At 47.2% G+C, this 12,568-nt stretch overlaps 1 protein-coding gene across 1 annotated transcript in view; it reads left to right on the top strand.

The window, feature by feature from the left end:
• Positions 1 to 12,568, top strand: part of ANKRD33B (ankyrin repeat domain 33B) — an 84,909-nt gene that overhangs the window by 39,298 nt on the left and 33,043 nt on the right.

The raw sequence follows: 12,568 nt of genomic DNA, 5'->3' as shown, positions 1-12,568 counted from the left end.
ATATATAATGTATAATACATATACTGGGCATGATATGTGCATAGTGGATTTAAAGAAAGGCTTGAGTTGAACAAAGTCATTTCCTAAAATGACTACCGTACTAAAATTATAAGTCCAAACTAGAGATTTGGAGTGGTAATAATTCACATGGTTCGCAAAATTTAGTCTAAAGGGAAATTGTTTTGAACTATGACAACTTTGGATTTGTCTATTCCTCATCCCAAGGCATGAGCCCTGACTCTGAAAGAATTTTCCGGTTATATTTTATCCATTTGAGACACAGTAATGTTCGTTTTGGTTTCCTGATTTAAAACAATTTATTAGGCATCTCTTTAGTTGATGCAAGAAAGCATGAATAAAAATATAAACATAACCTGGAACCCGATTGCCAGAATAACTTTATTTGTGTACTTAAAAAATATGTGTGTGCCTTGAGAGGACTTTGACCCAAATCCAAAATATGTCATAAAACGTCTAAGCCTCCTTCTTACAATATGTGCCTTCAAGGAGGCCAGTTAAATTTCTTTTATCTCCTCTCAGAAAAGTAAAAGATCTCTCTTTTTTTTAAATTTTTTTTTTTTCAACGTTTATTTATTTTTGGGACAGAGAGAGACAGAGCATGAACGGGGGAGGGGCAGAGAGAGAGGGAGACACAGAATCGGAAACAGGCTCCAGGCTCTGAGCCATCAGCCCAGAGCCCGACGCGGGGCTCGAACTCATGGACTGCGAGATCGTGACCTGGCTGAAGTCGGACGCTTAACCGACTGTGCCACCCAGGCGCCCCTCTTTTTTTTAAAGTTTATTCGTTTTTGAGAGACAGAGAGAGCATGGGAGTGGGGGAGGGGCAGAGAGAGAGGGAGACACAGAATCCGAAGCAGGCTCCAGGCTCTGAGCTGTCAGCACAGGGCCTGATGCGGGGCTCGAACTCACGAGCCTTTAGATCATGACCTGAGCCAAAGTCGGACGCTCAACTGACTGAGCCACCCAGGCGCCCCCAAAATAAAAGATCTGTAATGAACATAGACATTCCAGGAGTCACGTCCACGTTTTAGCAGGTCCCCCCGGAAGAGGTTGTATCACATGCCCTGTCCTGACCCGTGCTTACTGTTACTTTTCACCAGTGCCTTCCCTTGAGGCTCCTGCATTCCAGCCTCATTCCTGTTGGGGGCGACAGAGTGTCCCACAGCCGGTGTCAAATTAGCCCATCGTCCCTTGATGTGGATTTGGGCCGTTTTCAGGCTTTTGTAGTTACAGATCTTTATGCAGAGCTCCTGACAGACCGTTGTTCCCCTTGAAGTGAGTTCCTCACGGTGGAATTCTTGAACCTGCTTTCGACTTCTTTGCGTTCGGCTGTTGCTTTCACGGCTGGGTTACTCAGCTCCAGATCTGGCGGCATCGGCCTAGAGTGCTATTTACCACTCTAAAGGGAACTGGGTTCTTTGAGGTTCCCTGGGACCTCAGGTAATTTCCTTGTTTGGATGCGTTAGTAAGTTAAAAAGCTCAGGAGCTTGTCACCATGTGTGAGTGCCTCAGTTGAGAGTCAGATGAGCATATGTGAGCTGGGAGGTACTGAAACAATCCAGGGGCGTTTCATTCATTCCACACATGCTTTCTGAGTGTCTTGTGGACGTCGGGCACTGGGGAAACAGAGTCAGAAGGATGCGGTGCTTCTCGGCTTGGAGCTCGCTTCTGGTGGGGAGTGCTGTGTGCCAGGCAGCCCAGTGAGAGCACGAGCAGATGGGTGTGGGGGGGGGGGGCTGGCCCAAGACGGGCAGAGGATCGGACGTGTGCCTGGGAGACCAGGCGACGGTGGCTGTGAGCGGGAGGAAGGTGTCCCAGGTGGAGGCCACCGCAGGTGCAAAGGCTTGGAGGCATGGCGAACTGAGTCAAGGTAGTGGCGAAGGTCGGCCCTGGGGACTTTGTGTGGCCGCGTGAGACGTCAGAAGCCCAGGTAGCGGCACGCACAGGCGCTCAGGTACCATTTATGGCACCGCGTGGACCAGTGGTTAAAGGTGGGAGGACGGGCGTTGTGTAAGTGGTTTTGGATCATGTGGCACAACGTAGTTACCCGGCTTTTATTCTGCAAGCTAAGAAAGAAATTAAACATATAAACTCTATCTCCATCATATTGGAAGTGAAAGTACGTCTTATACCCAGTCAAGTAGCAAAGATAATCTGACAATAAAGGACGGTTTTTCCCAAGGAAAAAATAAATAGCAAAACTACTGACACATGTATAAGTGTACATATGGACATGTTCACTGTGCATGGGTTTGTAGGTCATGTTTGGATATGGTGTGTTTGCTGTGGTAAAGAACAACCCCGAGTCTCTGGGATTTAAAATAACAAAGGTTCGGGGCGCCCGGGTGGCTCAGTTGGCTGAGTGTCTGACTTCAGCTCAGGTCGTGATCTCACGGTTCATGAGTTCGAGCCCTGTGTCGGGCTCTGTGCTCTCAGCCTGCTTCGAGTTCTGTGTCTCCCTCTCTCTCTGCCCTTCCCCCCCTCACACTCGCAGGCACGGGCTCTCTGTCTCTCTCTCAAAAAAATAAACGGTAAAAAAATTAAAATAACAAAGATTCGCTTCTCATTCGCTCATTCGTGCTCTTGTGGGTTGGCTGGAGGTGGCGGTGGGACTCAGCTCTCCAAGCCCTCTCCCAGGCCCAGGCTGAGAGACGTCCCGTGTCTGAATTTCAGGGAGTGTCAACACAGAAAGAAGGGGATGTGGCCCCTGATACCCTGTGTCCTGAAACTTCTGTCTGGAAGTAACAAATGCATTTCACTTACGCCTTGTTACCTAAAGCAAGATCCGTTGAGTCGGACTTCTAGAACCATGGGTACATGCAGTTCTACCAAAATGGTTCTGGCAGGACGAGGAGACAGTGTGGGGACAGCTCCAGGGACTCCCACAACTGGATTGCCCTTGTTTTGTGTTTTGTTTTGTTTTTCAAGGTTTTGTTGTGTACCTTACCAATTCCCTCATGGACTGTCACCCACACGTGGGTGAGTGTGGGCCCTCCGCGTGTAGATGACAGGAAAAGAGGATGAAAGATGCCCATCAGGGCGTTTTGTGTTTTTATTTTATTTTTTAAATGTTTGTTTATTTTGGGGGAGAGAGAGACAGAGTGCAAACAGGGGAGGAGCAGGGAGAAAGGGAGACACAGAATCCCAAGCAGGCTCCAGGCTCCGAGCTGTCCACACAGAGCCCGACGCGGGGCTCGAACTCACGGACCGCGAGATCATGACCCGAGCCGAAGTCGGACGCTCAACTGACTGAGCCACCTAAGTGCCCCCATCAGGACATTTTGAGGAATGCTGAGGGTTACTTGGGACAGCAAAACACCCTAGGTGGCAAGCTTCCAACCACTCGTTTTTCTGCCAGACTCTCATTGCATTCACCTTATTATTGATAGCGCTGACAATGTTGAGTCAACAACTGTTAACGACAATTCCCTTTGCCCCTTTCTAGGAGATGCAGCAAAAAGCTCATTTCTGGCAATTTCAGTGTGACTCGGGGCTTCCCGTCAAGACTTAGGTCTCATTAATATCTCATCAAAATTTTTAATGTTGATAATGTGTTAAACGCGTAATGTATTTGGGATATGTTCGGTTAAGTAAAATGCATATTTAAGATGAATATCCCCTGTCTCTTTTTGCCTTTCTGAATGTGGCCACCAGGACATTTACAATTAATATGTGGCTTATATTTGTGGATCCTGTTATATTTCTCTTGGACAGTGCTGACTCTGAATCTGTAAAGAACTCAGACTGATCAATAAGGAAGAGAAGCCAGTAGGAAATGGCCAAGAGTACAAATCAGTCCTTCACTGGAGAGGAAAAGCAGATGACCAATAAACGTGTGGAAGACCTTCAATCTGGCAGTTGGGAACCCAAGCTAAAATTGGTGAAGAAGAAAAGTTGGGGGGAACCTGGGTGACTCATTCAGTTGACCACCCGACTCTTGGTTTTAGCTCAGGTCTTGATCTCATGGTTCGTGAGTTCGAGCCCCATATCGGGCTCTACGCTGGCATCATGGAGCCTGCTTGGTATTTTTCTGTCCCTCTCTGTCTGCCCCTTCCCCTCCCCCCTTTCAAAATAAATAAGTAAACTTAGAAAAAAAGAAAAAGAAAAAAAGAAAAGTTGGTATCGCTTACAGTATTGGATATTGGTGAGAATGAAGATTGTAACTTGGCTATACCAGTGGCGGCATTTAAGTAATTACAACCACTTTGGGGAGAATTTTGGCAGATTCTGCCCATGTATATAGGTATTTCTTGCCTGGGGATGATTTTACCCTCCCCTCCCCGGGCTGGGGGGTATTCGGCCATGTCTGGAGACATTTGGGGTTGTCATTAATTGGGGGCGAAGGATGCTACTGGCATTCAGTGAGCAGTGGCCAGGGATGCAGTTACACATCCTTCAGTACATGGCTCACCTCTCACAATAACCAGCTACAGGGCCTGAATATAAGTGGTGCTGTAGTCGAGAAACCCTGACTTCTAGATGCCGATTCCAAGGTAGAGCTCTAGCTGGTGTGCCTGAGGAGATACAGACCGAGGTTTTCACTCAGTGCTCCATATTCACAGTTGAGGAACTTTGGAACCACTTTAAACGTCCGCCAGTTTGGGGGTCTGCATGACCGGCGAGAGACCCACGTCTGGAGATGATACATCTCACATCTAGCGCCGAGGAAATCAGGGTGCGTGCTCGTATATCCCTGGAAATGCAACTTTTCTGTAAATGTTTAAAATACAAACTAACAACTCTATATTTAACCAATGGCTTATGGACACGTGCATTGGTAATGAAAATTCAAAAGGCAAGTCAGGATACATATCAGCGCAGAAACTGGTTGCCTCTGGGGAGGAAGGATACAAAAGGAATGCCAGCTCCTCCTGGAATGTTGACTTCTCACAGGAATGTGAAGCCATTATGACAGAATATGAGCCTTTGTTCATGTAGCTGAGTGACGAGGGTGTTTGTTACATTACTGACTTTCTACTTTACTTTTCTCCGTATTTGGAATTAGTCTACAAGGGACACTCTTGCATACATCCCGGAGATTGCTGCTGGGTGTAGGGGCTGTCTGTGCACAAGTGGATTGTCAGGGGCTATGCTGATTTCTGCCTGGTTCCCTTGCGTCCCCCAGCGTTGAACTGTGCCTGACACAAGTAGGCCCTCAGGAAGCGTGTGTTTGCACGCGCTGTACCCGGAATGTTCCATGGTGCTCGTTCCTGTGAACTGCCTTCTGAGAGGTGCTGGGGTTACATACTGCAGTGGGAGGTGCCCTTGGGACCTGCCTGCTGGCCAGGTGGTCACCCCCAACCCCTTTCCACCAGACCTGGACATCTCTTTACCCTCCAAACTGCTGACAACACATCGGAGGAAGTAATCCGGCTCCAGATACTAAAAAAATCACACCTAGGAAGTCTTACAAGTGTGTGTCTTTAAAGGCAAATAGATGTTGTATCTTAGAAATCGCACGCTAACGTGCATTCTTGGGGAGACGCTTCAGAGAGGAAGTTTGCTGCCTGGGCGGTTGAGTTCATGCAACTCCCCTAACACAGGCGGGCAGGGTTTGCCTCGAGCCACAACCGTTTCTTAGTTTAATGAAGAATTTAAGAGGAGCGGTGTCATTTGACGTGCACCATCGGGCGTCTCTACAAGATGGCTCAGGTCAAGGATTCCCTGCCGTGCCGGTGCACAGACCTCTTCCACGCCCCTTCCGTGTTCCGGGCATGGAAAGCATTCCTGCCTGTGGGGCTGGGCTTGTCGCTTCATCACTCACTTTCTCTCCATAATATATGGAAATAATGGACTGGTGTCAGGGGAAGATTTTTATAGAATACCCAGCCCCTTCCTTTGGGAACCTCGTGGAGAGAATAGGTTAATTAGATGGGAAGGAGGTGTTTTCACAAGACTCTCAGAGTAGATCGTCTGTGTCAGTCTTCTGCTTGCACACGTCCGAGTGTGCCTGCTCTACTGTGTGGGGCTGAACCAGGAACCCGTCCCTCGCAGGGACCTCTCTTTTCTCGGGCCATTGTCTTTGCTGCAACCAGTGGTCTGATTTATTTTTATCCTGGATTCCCACCTCCACCCTGCAGTGGACTATTCTGAGGCCCCTGATTTTAATTCACATCATCTTGGACGTTAACAGAGGAACACTTTGCCGTGATTTTAGTTCTAGACGGCCAGCCTAGCATCTGTTTTATTAACGTCTGTCTGACAGACTTCCAGGCGTGCAAACAGCGCTTCCCCGAGATTATGGATTTTCTGACCATCCCCCAACTGCTCCCTTGACCTAATCAGCCATCCCAATTGTGAGCATGTCTCAAGGGAGCAGGAACCGCTTCTTAGAGTGAAACATCTCCTCACGGAAGCTGCAAATGTTTTACGAGGTGCGAAACACAAAAGCAACATTTTACAAAGTGATAGTTTGGTGAGAAATATTTAAAGCCTGCAGGCTCAGGCAATGTGAGGGTGATCGTAGTTGCTGGATTTTTTTGCCTTCCAAGCGCGTGTGTAAGGGCATGGGCCAAGGTGGGAGCAGCAGAAGACTGATGGTAGACACTACCCGCCGTCCAGAGGGTCCTGGCCATGCCCTTGCCATCAAAATGTGGTAGCACAAAGGCCACATCCATTTACCCTCCGGGAAGAAGCTGTTTACTAAAGTTCCTAGTATTCATTTATTTGTGCCACAAGTACGTAACAGCTCGGCATCGTTCTTAGAGCTGAGGACACGGCAGTGACCGACGTAGATCAAATTCCCATCCTGGGATTTACTTTTTCAACATGGCGCCCATTAATCATAAATAAGATTGTTGAAACTGTGCCAAACACAGTATGGCCAACAAATCACACCCATGCTAGCCATAACTCATGGCATCTTCTAGAAATAACAGCATATCTTTAGACGACTGAGTTTCTTAAGTTTATTCCTAAAGCTGCATAAACATTTCCTGCTTCCTGCCGGTGGTATCGTGATAGAGAACGGAGAGAGGTGTTTTATAGACACGGGTTTTCGAGTAACTCTAGCTAATTCTTTAAACGGTTGTACTATGAATGATGGAATTTTGTTCTTGCATCAGAACATGGGCAATACCCTTTTCCTTCTGGATGATCAGGATAATTACTGTACCAACTTTTGTGCCATATGGCTGTGGGATTTCTATGGGCTTCTTGGTGTCCCGGTCCCTTCACTTGGCTGTTTGTCATCTCCTGCTTCGTCTGCCCGCTGCCCCTCCTCCCCTCCTCACAGATGGTTCTTTCCTTGACTGTTTACAGTGGTGGTTATAAAACTGTATTTCCTAATGAGAATGTTATGAATGTAAACATCATTACCTGTACTTGTTTTTCATTGTGAATTAAAATCGTGTAAGTTCCTCACAAATACAACTTTGTTTTAAAGAATGTGAGCTGTGCAAACATAACAAAAAAGAGGAGGGGGGTGCCTGGGTGGCTCAGTTGGTTAAATGTTAAACGTTCAGCTCTTGATTTTGGCTCAGGTCACGACCTCACGGTTTGTGGGTTTGAGCCCAGCATCGGGCTCTGTGCTGACAGCACAGAGCCTGCTTGGGATTCTCTGTCTCCCTGTCTCTCTGTCCCTCCCCTGCTCGTGCTCTCTTTCTCTCTTAAATAAAGAATAAATGTAAACAAAATAAAATAAAATAAAGAATGTGAACTGCGCAGAAAAATAAAGAATAAAAAGAATAAAAAGCAGTTCTTTCAAAGTGTTCCTTTCCCACACCTACCTTGAGTTATTCTGGAGTCTCCAGAGAAATAGACCAACAGAATCTCTGTGTGTACCTGGAGATCTCTATATATCTATGTGTGTCTCTCTATATGTACTTATAGCTAGATACACACACACAGATATATATCTATTTAGCTACATATAATTATATAACAATTACATATAACTATGTAGATGTGTGTATATTTGTGTGTTTAAATGTTAGTCTCATTAAAAACAAAGAAACAAACAAACAAAAAACCCCAAAAAACAAAAAACCTCCTTCACAGAAATACCTAGAATAATGTTTGACCAGATACCTGGGTACAATGTAAATTTATGACACATCAACTTAACCATCACATGCACTCTATTCCCATTCCTTCTACACAGGGCATTAATACGTTGGTGTAATTCATCTAGATGTTTCCTGTGCATTTTCTGGATGCTTGTGTGTGTGTGTTGATCACCTTTCTTCTTCCTGCCTCCCTCTGTTTGTCAATATAATAAATGATGCTGCTAATATCCTGGTGTTAGATCCTCCTTTCTTCCTGCAAGGAATGGGGTCTGCATTTGTTTATTTGTTTTTTTTCGATGTACTAACCCTTACAATTTTTAAGCAGAAGCATCTCAGCCCATTTTGTTGTTGTCCTTCCAACTTTTCTGTGGTGTGTTGGCTTCAAAATTAAGCTTCTGTTTGGAGGGGCTAGAATTTCCTGCTGATGTCCAAATGGGAACTTCCACTTGTAGGTAGTTTACTTATTTTTTTTCTTAATAATATTATTTTATTCTCATGGACAGTTTGCTTATAATTAAAAAAAAATCCTATATGTGGCTTTAGGAACCATCCACAAATGGGCTTCTGTCATTAGAGCAAGTGGTTAATATTTATCTGCCTTCTTTAAAAAAAAAAATGTTTATTTATTTTTGAGAGAGAGAGAGAGAGCGTGAACTGGGGAGGGGCAGAGAGAGAGGGAGACACGGAATCCGAAGCAGGCTCCAGGCTCTGAGCTGTCAGCACAGAGCCCGATGCAGGGCTCGAACCCACGAACCGCGAGATCGTGACCTGAGCCGAAGTCGGATGCTCCATCGACTGAGCCACCCAGGTGCTCCAATATTTATTTGCCTTTGTGATGAGACTTTTGTTGCGGTTGGTCTTGGGAAACCATGGTCTGAGGTGGCCAAAGACTCTACCTCCAACGTTCCTGTCAAGGGGCACCAAGGGGCCCCAGTTTAAACAGAGTTCAACCTGTAGTTAAACACTAATCTTACACAGGGAAATATCAGACTTATGCGATAGACTCCCAGGGGGCAGGGAACAAAGACAATTGTCTTTAATAGTAATGTAAGTCAGTCTCTGTTGGGAGACTAGATATATCCCTTCTGCTTCTGATACCATTTTATCCTGAGCCTTCCAAGTTAGTTGTCTATTTTTCCCCCTGATACTCTTCATTTTTGACCTAAGGTCTTGCCAGGATTTCCCCAAGGCTACTGCCAGCAGCAGCGTGCTGCACGTTTTGGGAAGTCTTACATTAGGTGGCTGGAAGGGGCTGTGGGTCCAGAGTGGACCCTCCCAGTGGTTGTGGTAACAAGGAATGGAGGTGAGCATCTCAAAAGAGAGAGCTGAACCGAGAGGCAGGTGCACAGGAGCACTGGAGAACATTCCTTGCTTTGTTACCTGCCGACGGAAATTCCTCCTTTTAACCCAGAGTCCTGAGGTAACCATTGGATGGCCAGACTGGCAAAGGTGGACGCCCTTTGGGAGATTTCTGAAGGGCAGGTTTTCAATATGTGGTGAAAACTTTCAAGATACCTCTTTACTACAGGCCAGAAATACTACTTCTGAGAATGAAGGTGTGGTTCGGGGGACTTCCACTGCAAATTTTACTCATTATAGCGAGAAATAGGAATCAATCTCAGTATCTAGGAGTGAGGATTCATTAAATAACTATGAATAGTTATTATATAGTAGATACTATTGTAGATATATAATGGCTATTGTATACTAGATACTACCACGCGGTGTTCTAGAATATAATGTTCCGTGTCTGCTGGAGATGTTGACACGGAGTGTTTTTATTGATTTGAAAAGATGTTGCTCATATATTCCTCATTGAAACATAATAGCAGATAATCCTATTTTGGCATAGAAAAAATGTGTGTGTGTGTGTGTGTGTGTGTGTGTGTGTAAGATTGTGTATGGGTAATTTTTTTCTTCTCTGTTTTCAGATTTTTTTTTCTGTAATAAATATGAGCCTCTTGTGTAATCATGTAGAAAGGAACAGGTTACATTGTGTCCAGCATGCCTTGTTTATAAGTCTGCAAATTGTAGACCACTTGAGAAATACCTCCATCCAAAGAAGTTCAAAATGAGATTTTGGCACTTGCCAAATGGAGTCACAAGTTTTCCAGACCCTTTATGCAGCAGTGAGCTGACAAGGTGGGTGGGAGGATGTGGATGTTGGTGGCAGTGAACTCTAGTTATCAGAGAAGCTGAAAGCTTCAGCAGCTGGTAAGCCTGGGATCACTTGTGCTCTCTTCTCTTTAAATTTTTCTTTAATGTTTATTTATTTTTGAGAGAGAGACAGAGTAATGTTTATTTATTTTTGAGAGAGAGAGAGACAGAGAGCGAGGAAGGGAGAGAGAAAGAACGAGACATAGAATCTGAAGCAGGCTCCAGGCTCCGAGCTGTCAACACAGAGCCCGGTGCGGGGCTCGAGCTCACAAACCGTGAGATCATGACCTGAGCCGAAGTCAGATGCTTAACCGACTGAGCCACCCAGGCTCTCTCTTCTCTTTAAAATTATTGTGAAACGTTTCACTCTGTAGACAGAATGACTTAGTGCAAAGAATGTAATAAGCCGGGGCATATTAAATAGCCTTTCTTATAGTCCCAACATTATAGAGATCCGGGCATTGCAGAACGGGTGTCAGTATTTAAAAAATCTGCGGTAGCCTCTAAGACGAAAGATGCTAACATTTGTGATTCGCTCTTCTCTTTTGGGACAGCAACTAGGACCTTATTGAGATAAGCCGGTGGGAGCGCCCGTGCCTTCTCCTTGTTCCGTGAAGAACTGCGTTCTTGTTACAAGTCTGGCAACAGTAGAGCTGGGTCACCGTGGAGTGGCTCCAGACTTAAGCTCTGCATCCCCCGTGGGGTGGTTGTGTGTGGCTGGTGGGGCTCAGATCACGCGATCCTTAACTCCGGATTGACACGTCTTTCCCTGGGCTGAGTTTTTGCACACGCCGCCGAATCCACGTGTGTGAGGAGGCTTCGATCGTTTTCCTTTGTTACGAAGCGTTGGGTCAGCTCAGCTCAGCTGCTGCTGTAGCAAAACCCTGTAAAGTGGATGGCTTGTCAACAGCGGGAATTTGTTTCTCACAGTTCCGGAGCCTTGGCCGTCTGAGACCAGGGTGCCGGCACGGCCGGGTTCTGGTGGGGGCATGCTTCCTGGCTCACGGATGACCGCCGTCACCACTTGCCCAGCATGCGAGGGAATCCCCTGGGATGTCTTTTTTTCTGACACCGGATCTGTGTCGTTTCTGCATCCCAGTTCTCCAGCTCTCTGACCCCAACAGGGTCTCCAACAATTAATTCTGACACAGAGTTAGCACAGACCCCACAGGTTTTGGGCGCAGGCCCACAAGACTGCCCCCACTTTCAGACTCCGGTGTCCACCCACGGGCTATAAAATTTGGGGATTCCCCCGCCCTCCACCTTCATGTTCGATAATTTGCTGGAATAACTCTCAGAACTCAGGAAGGCCCTTGACTGACTATCCCTGGCTTATCATAAAGGGTGAAAGTCGGAAACAGCCGAATGGAAGGGGTGCTCAGGGCAGGGTGTGGGAAAGGGTGTAGAGATCGCATGCCCTTCCTGGTGTGCCACCCGCCCAGCACCCCAGCCCCTCGATGTGTCCACCCACCCGGAAGCTCCCCAAACCCTGTCGTTCAGGAGTTTTTATGAAACTTACATTAAGCAGACATGGTTTGCTCTAGCCGTTCAATCATTGGCTACCGGTGATGACACTTGGTCTGCAGCCCTGCTCCCCCCACAGAGGTAGGGTTGGGTGATGGAGCAGCGGCGAGATCCAACCTCCAACGTACGTGGTGGGTGGTCTTTCTAGAGACTGGCTGTCCCCGATGTGCGTCATCTCTTCTGCGTGTAAGAAACAGTCGTTTCTGAGGGTTTTAAGAGCTGTGCACCAGGAACTGGGGACAAAAGCCAAATCATTTAATTTTTATTACACACCCCCTCCCAACTGGTCTCCCCGCTTCTACTCTGGTCTCCTAGTGTATCTCCATCCAGCGGCCGGCCGGGATGCTGGTACTCGGTCTGAGCACTTGTGCGGTGGCCTCTGTGGTCCTGATGCGTCCTTGACTTCCTCCTTCTGGTTCTCACTGCTCCAGCCTGTGGGCCTCCCAGCTGGATGTTCCCCCTCCACAGCCCCCTTCCCTCACCTCCTTCCCGTCTGTGTCCAATGACATCTTCCCAGGGAGGCCCCCGCCCCCGACCTCTGAGCATCCTACCTGAGACCGAGCCACGTCCCCCCTGCACTCACAGCCTCTCTTACCCTAATCTACCTTCTAACCGTCATTACCCGTATGTTAGGTATAGAGTTTGCTGTTTTTCCTCCCGCTAGAAGGCGAACCACGTAGGGCCGGAGTCTTGGGTCCCTGGTGTTTTCCAGGCACTGTGCCTCCCTCGCGGTCAGCACTCGATATTAACGCTGGAGGACGAGAACATGGCTGGCTTGTTCTAAACTGCTGCCCAGAACCTGGACTCAGGGTTCTCTGTTCCCACCACTGCTCGCCCAGCACCCCCCTCCCTGCCCCCAG

This window comes from Leopardus geoffroyi, chromosome A1, assembly GCF_018350155.1.
Source record: "Leopardus geoffroyi isolate Oge1 chromosome A1, O.geoffroyi_Oge1_pat1.0, whole genome shotgun sequence".
NCBI lineage: Eukaryota > Metazoa > Chordata > Mammalia > Carnivora > Felidae > Leopardus > Leopardus geoffroyi.
The sequence above is the reverse complement of the archived record's forward strand: the minus strand, read 5'-3'. Positions and strand labels throughout refer to the sequence as shown.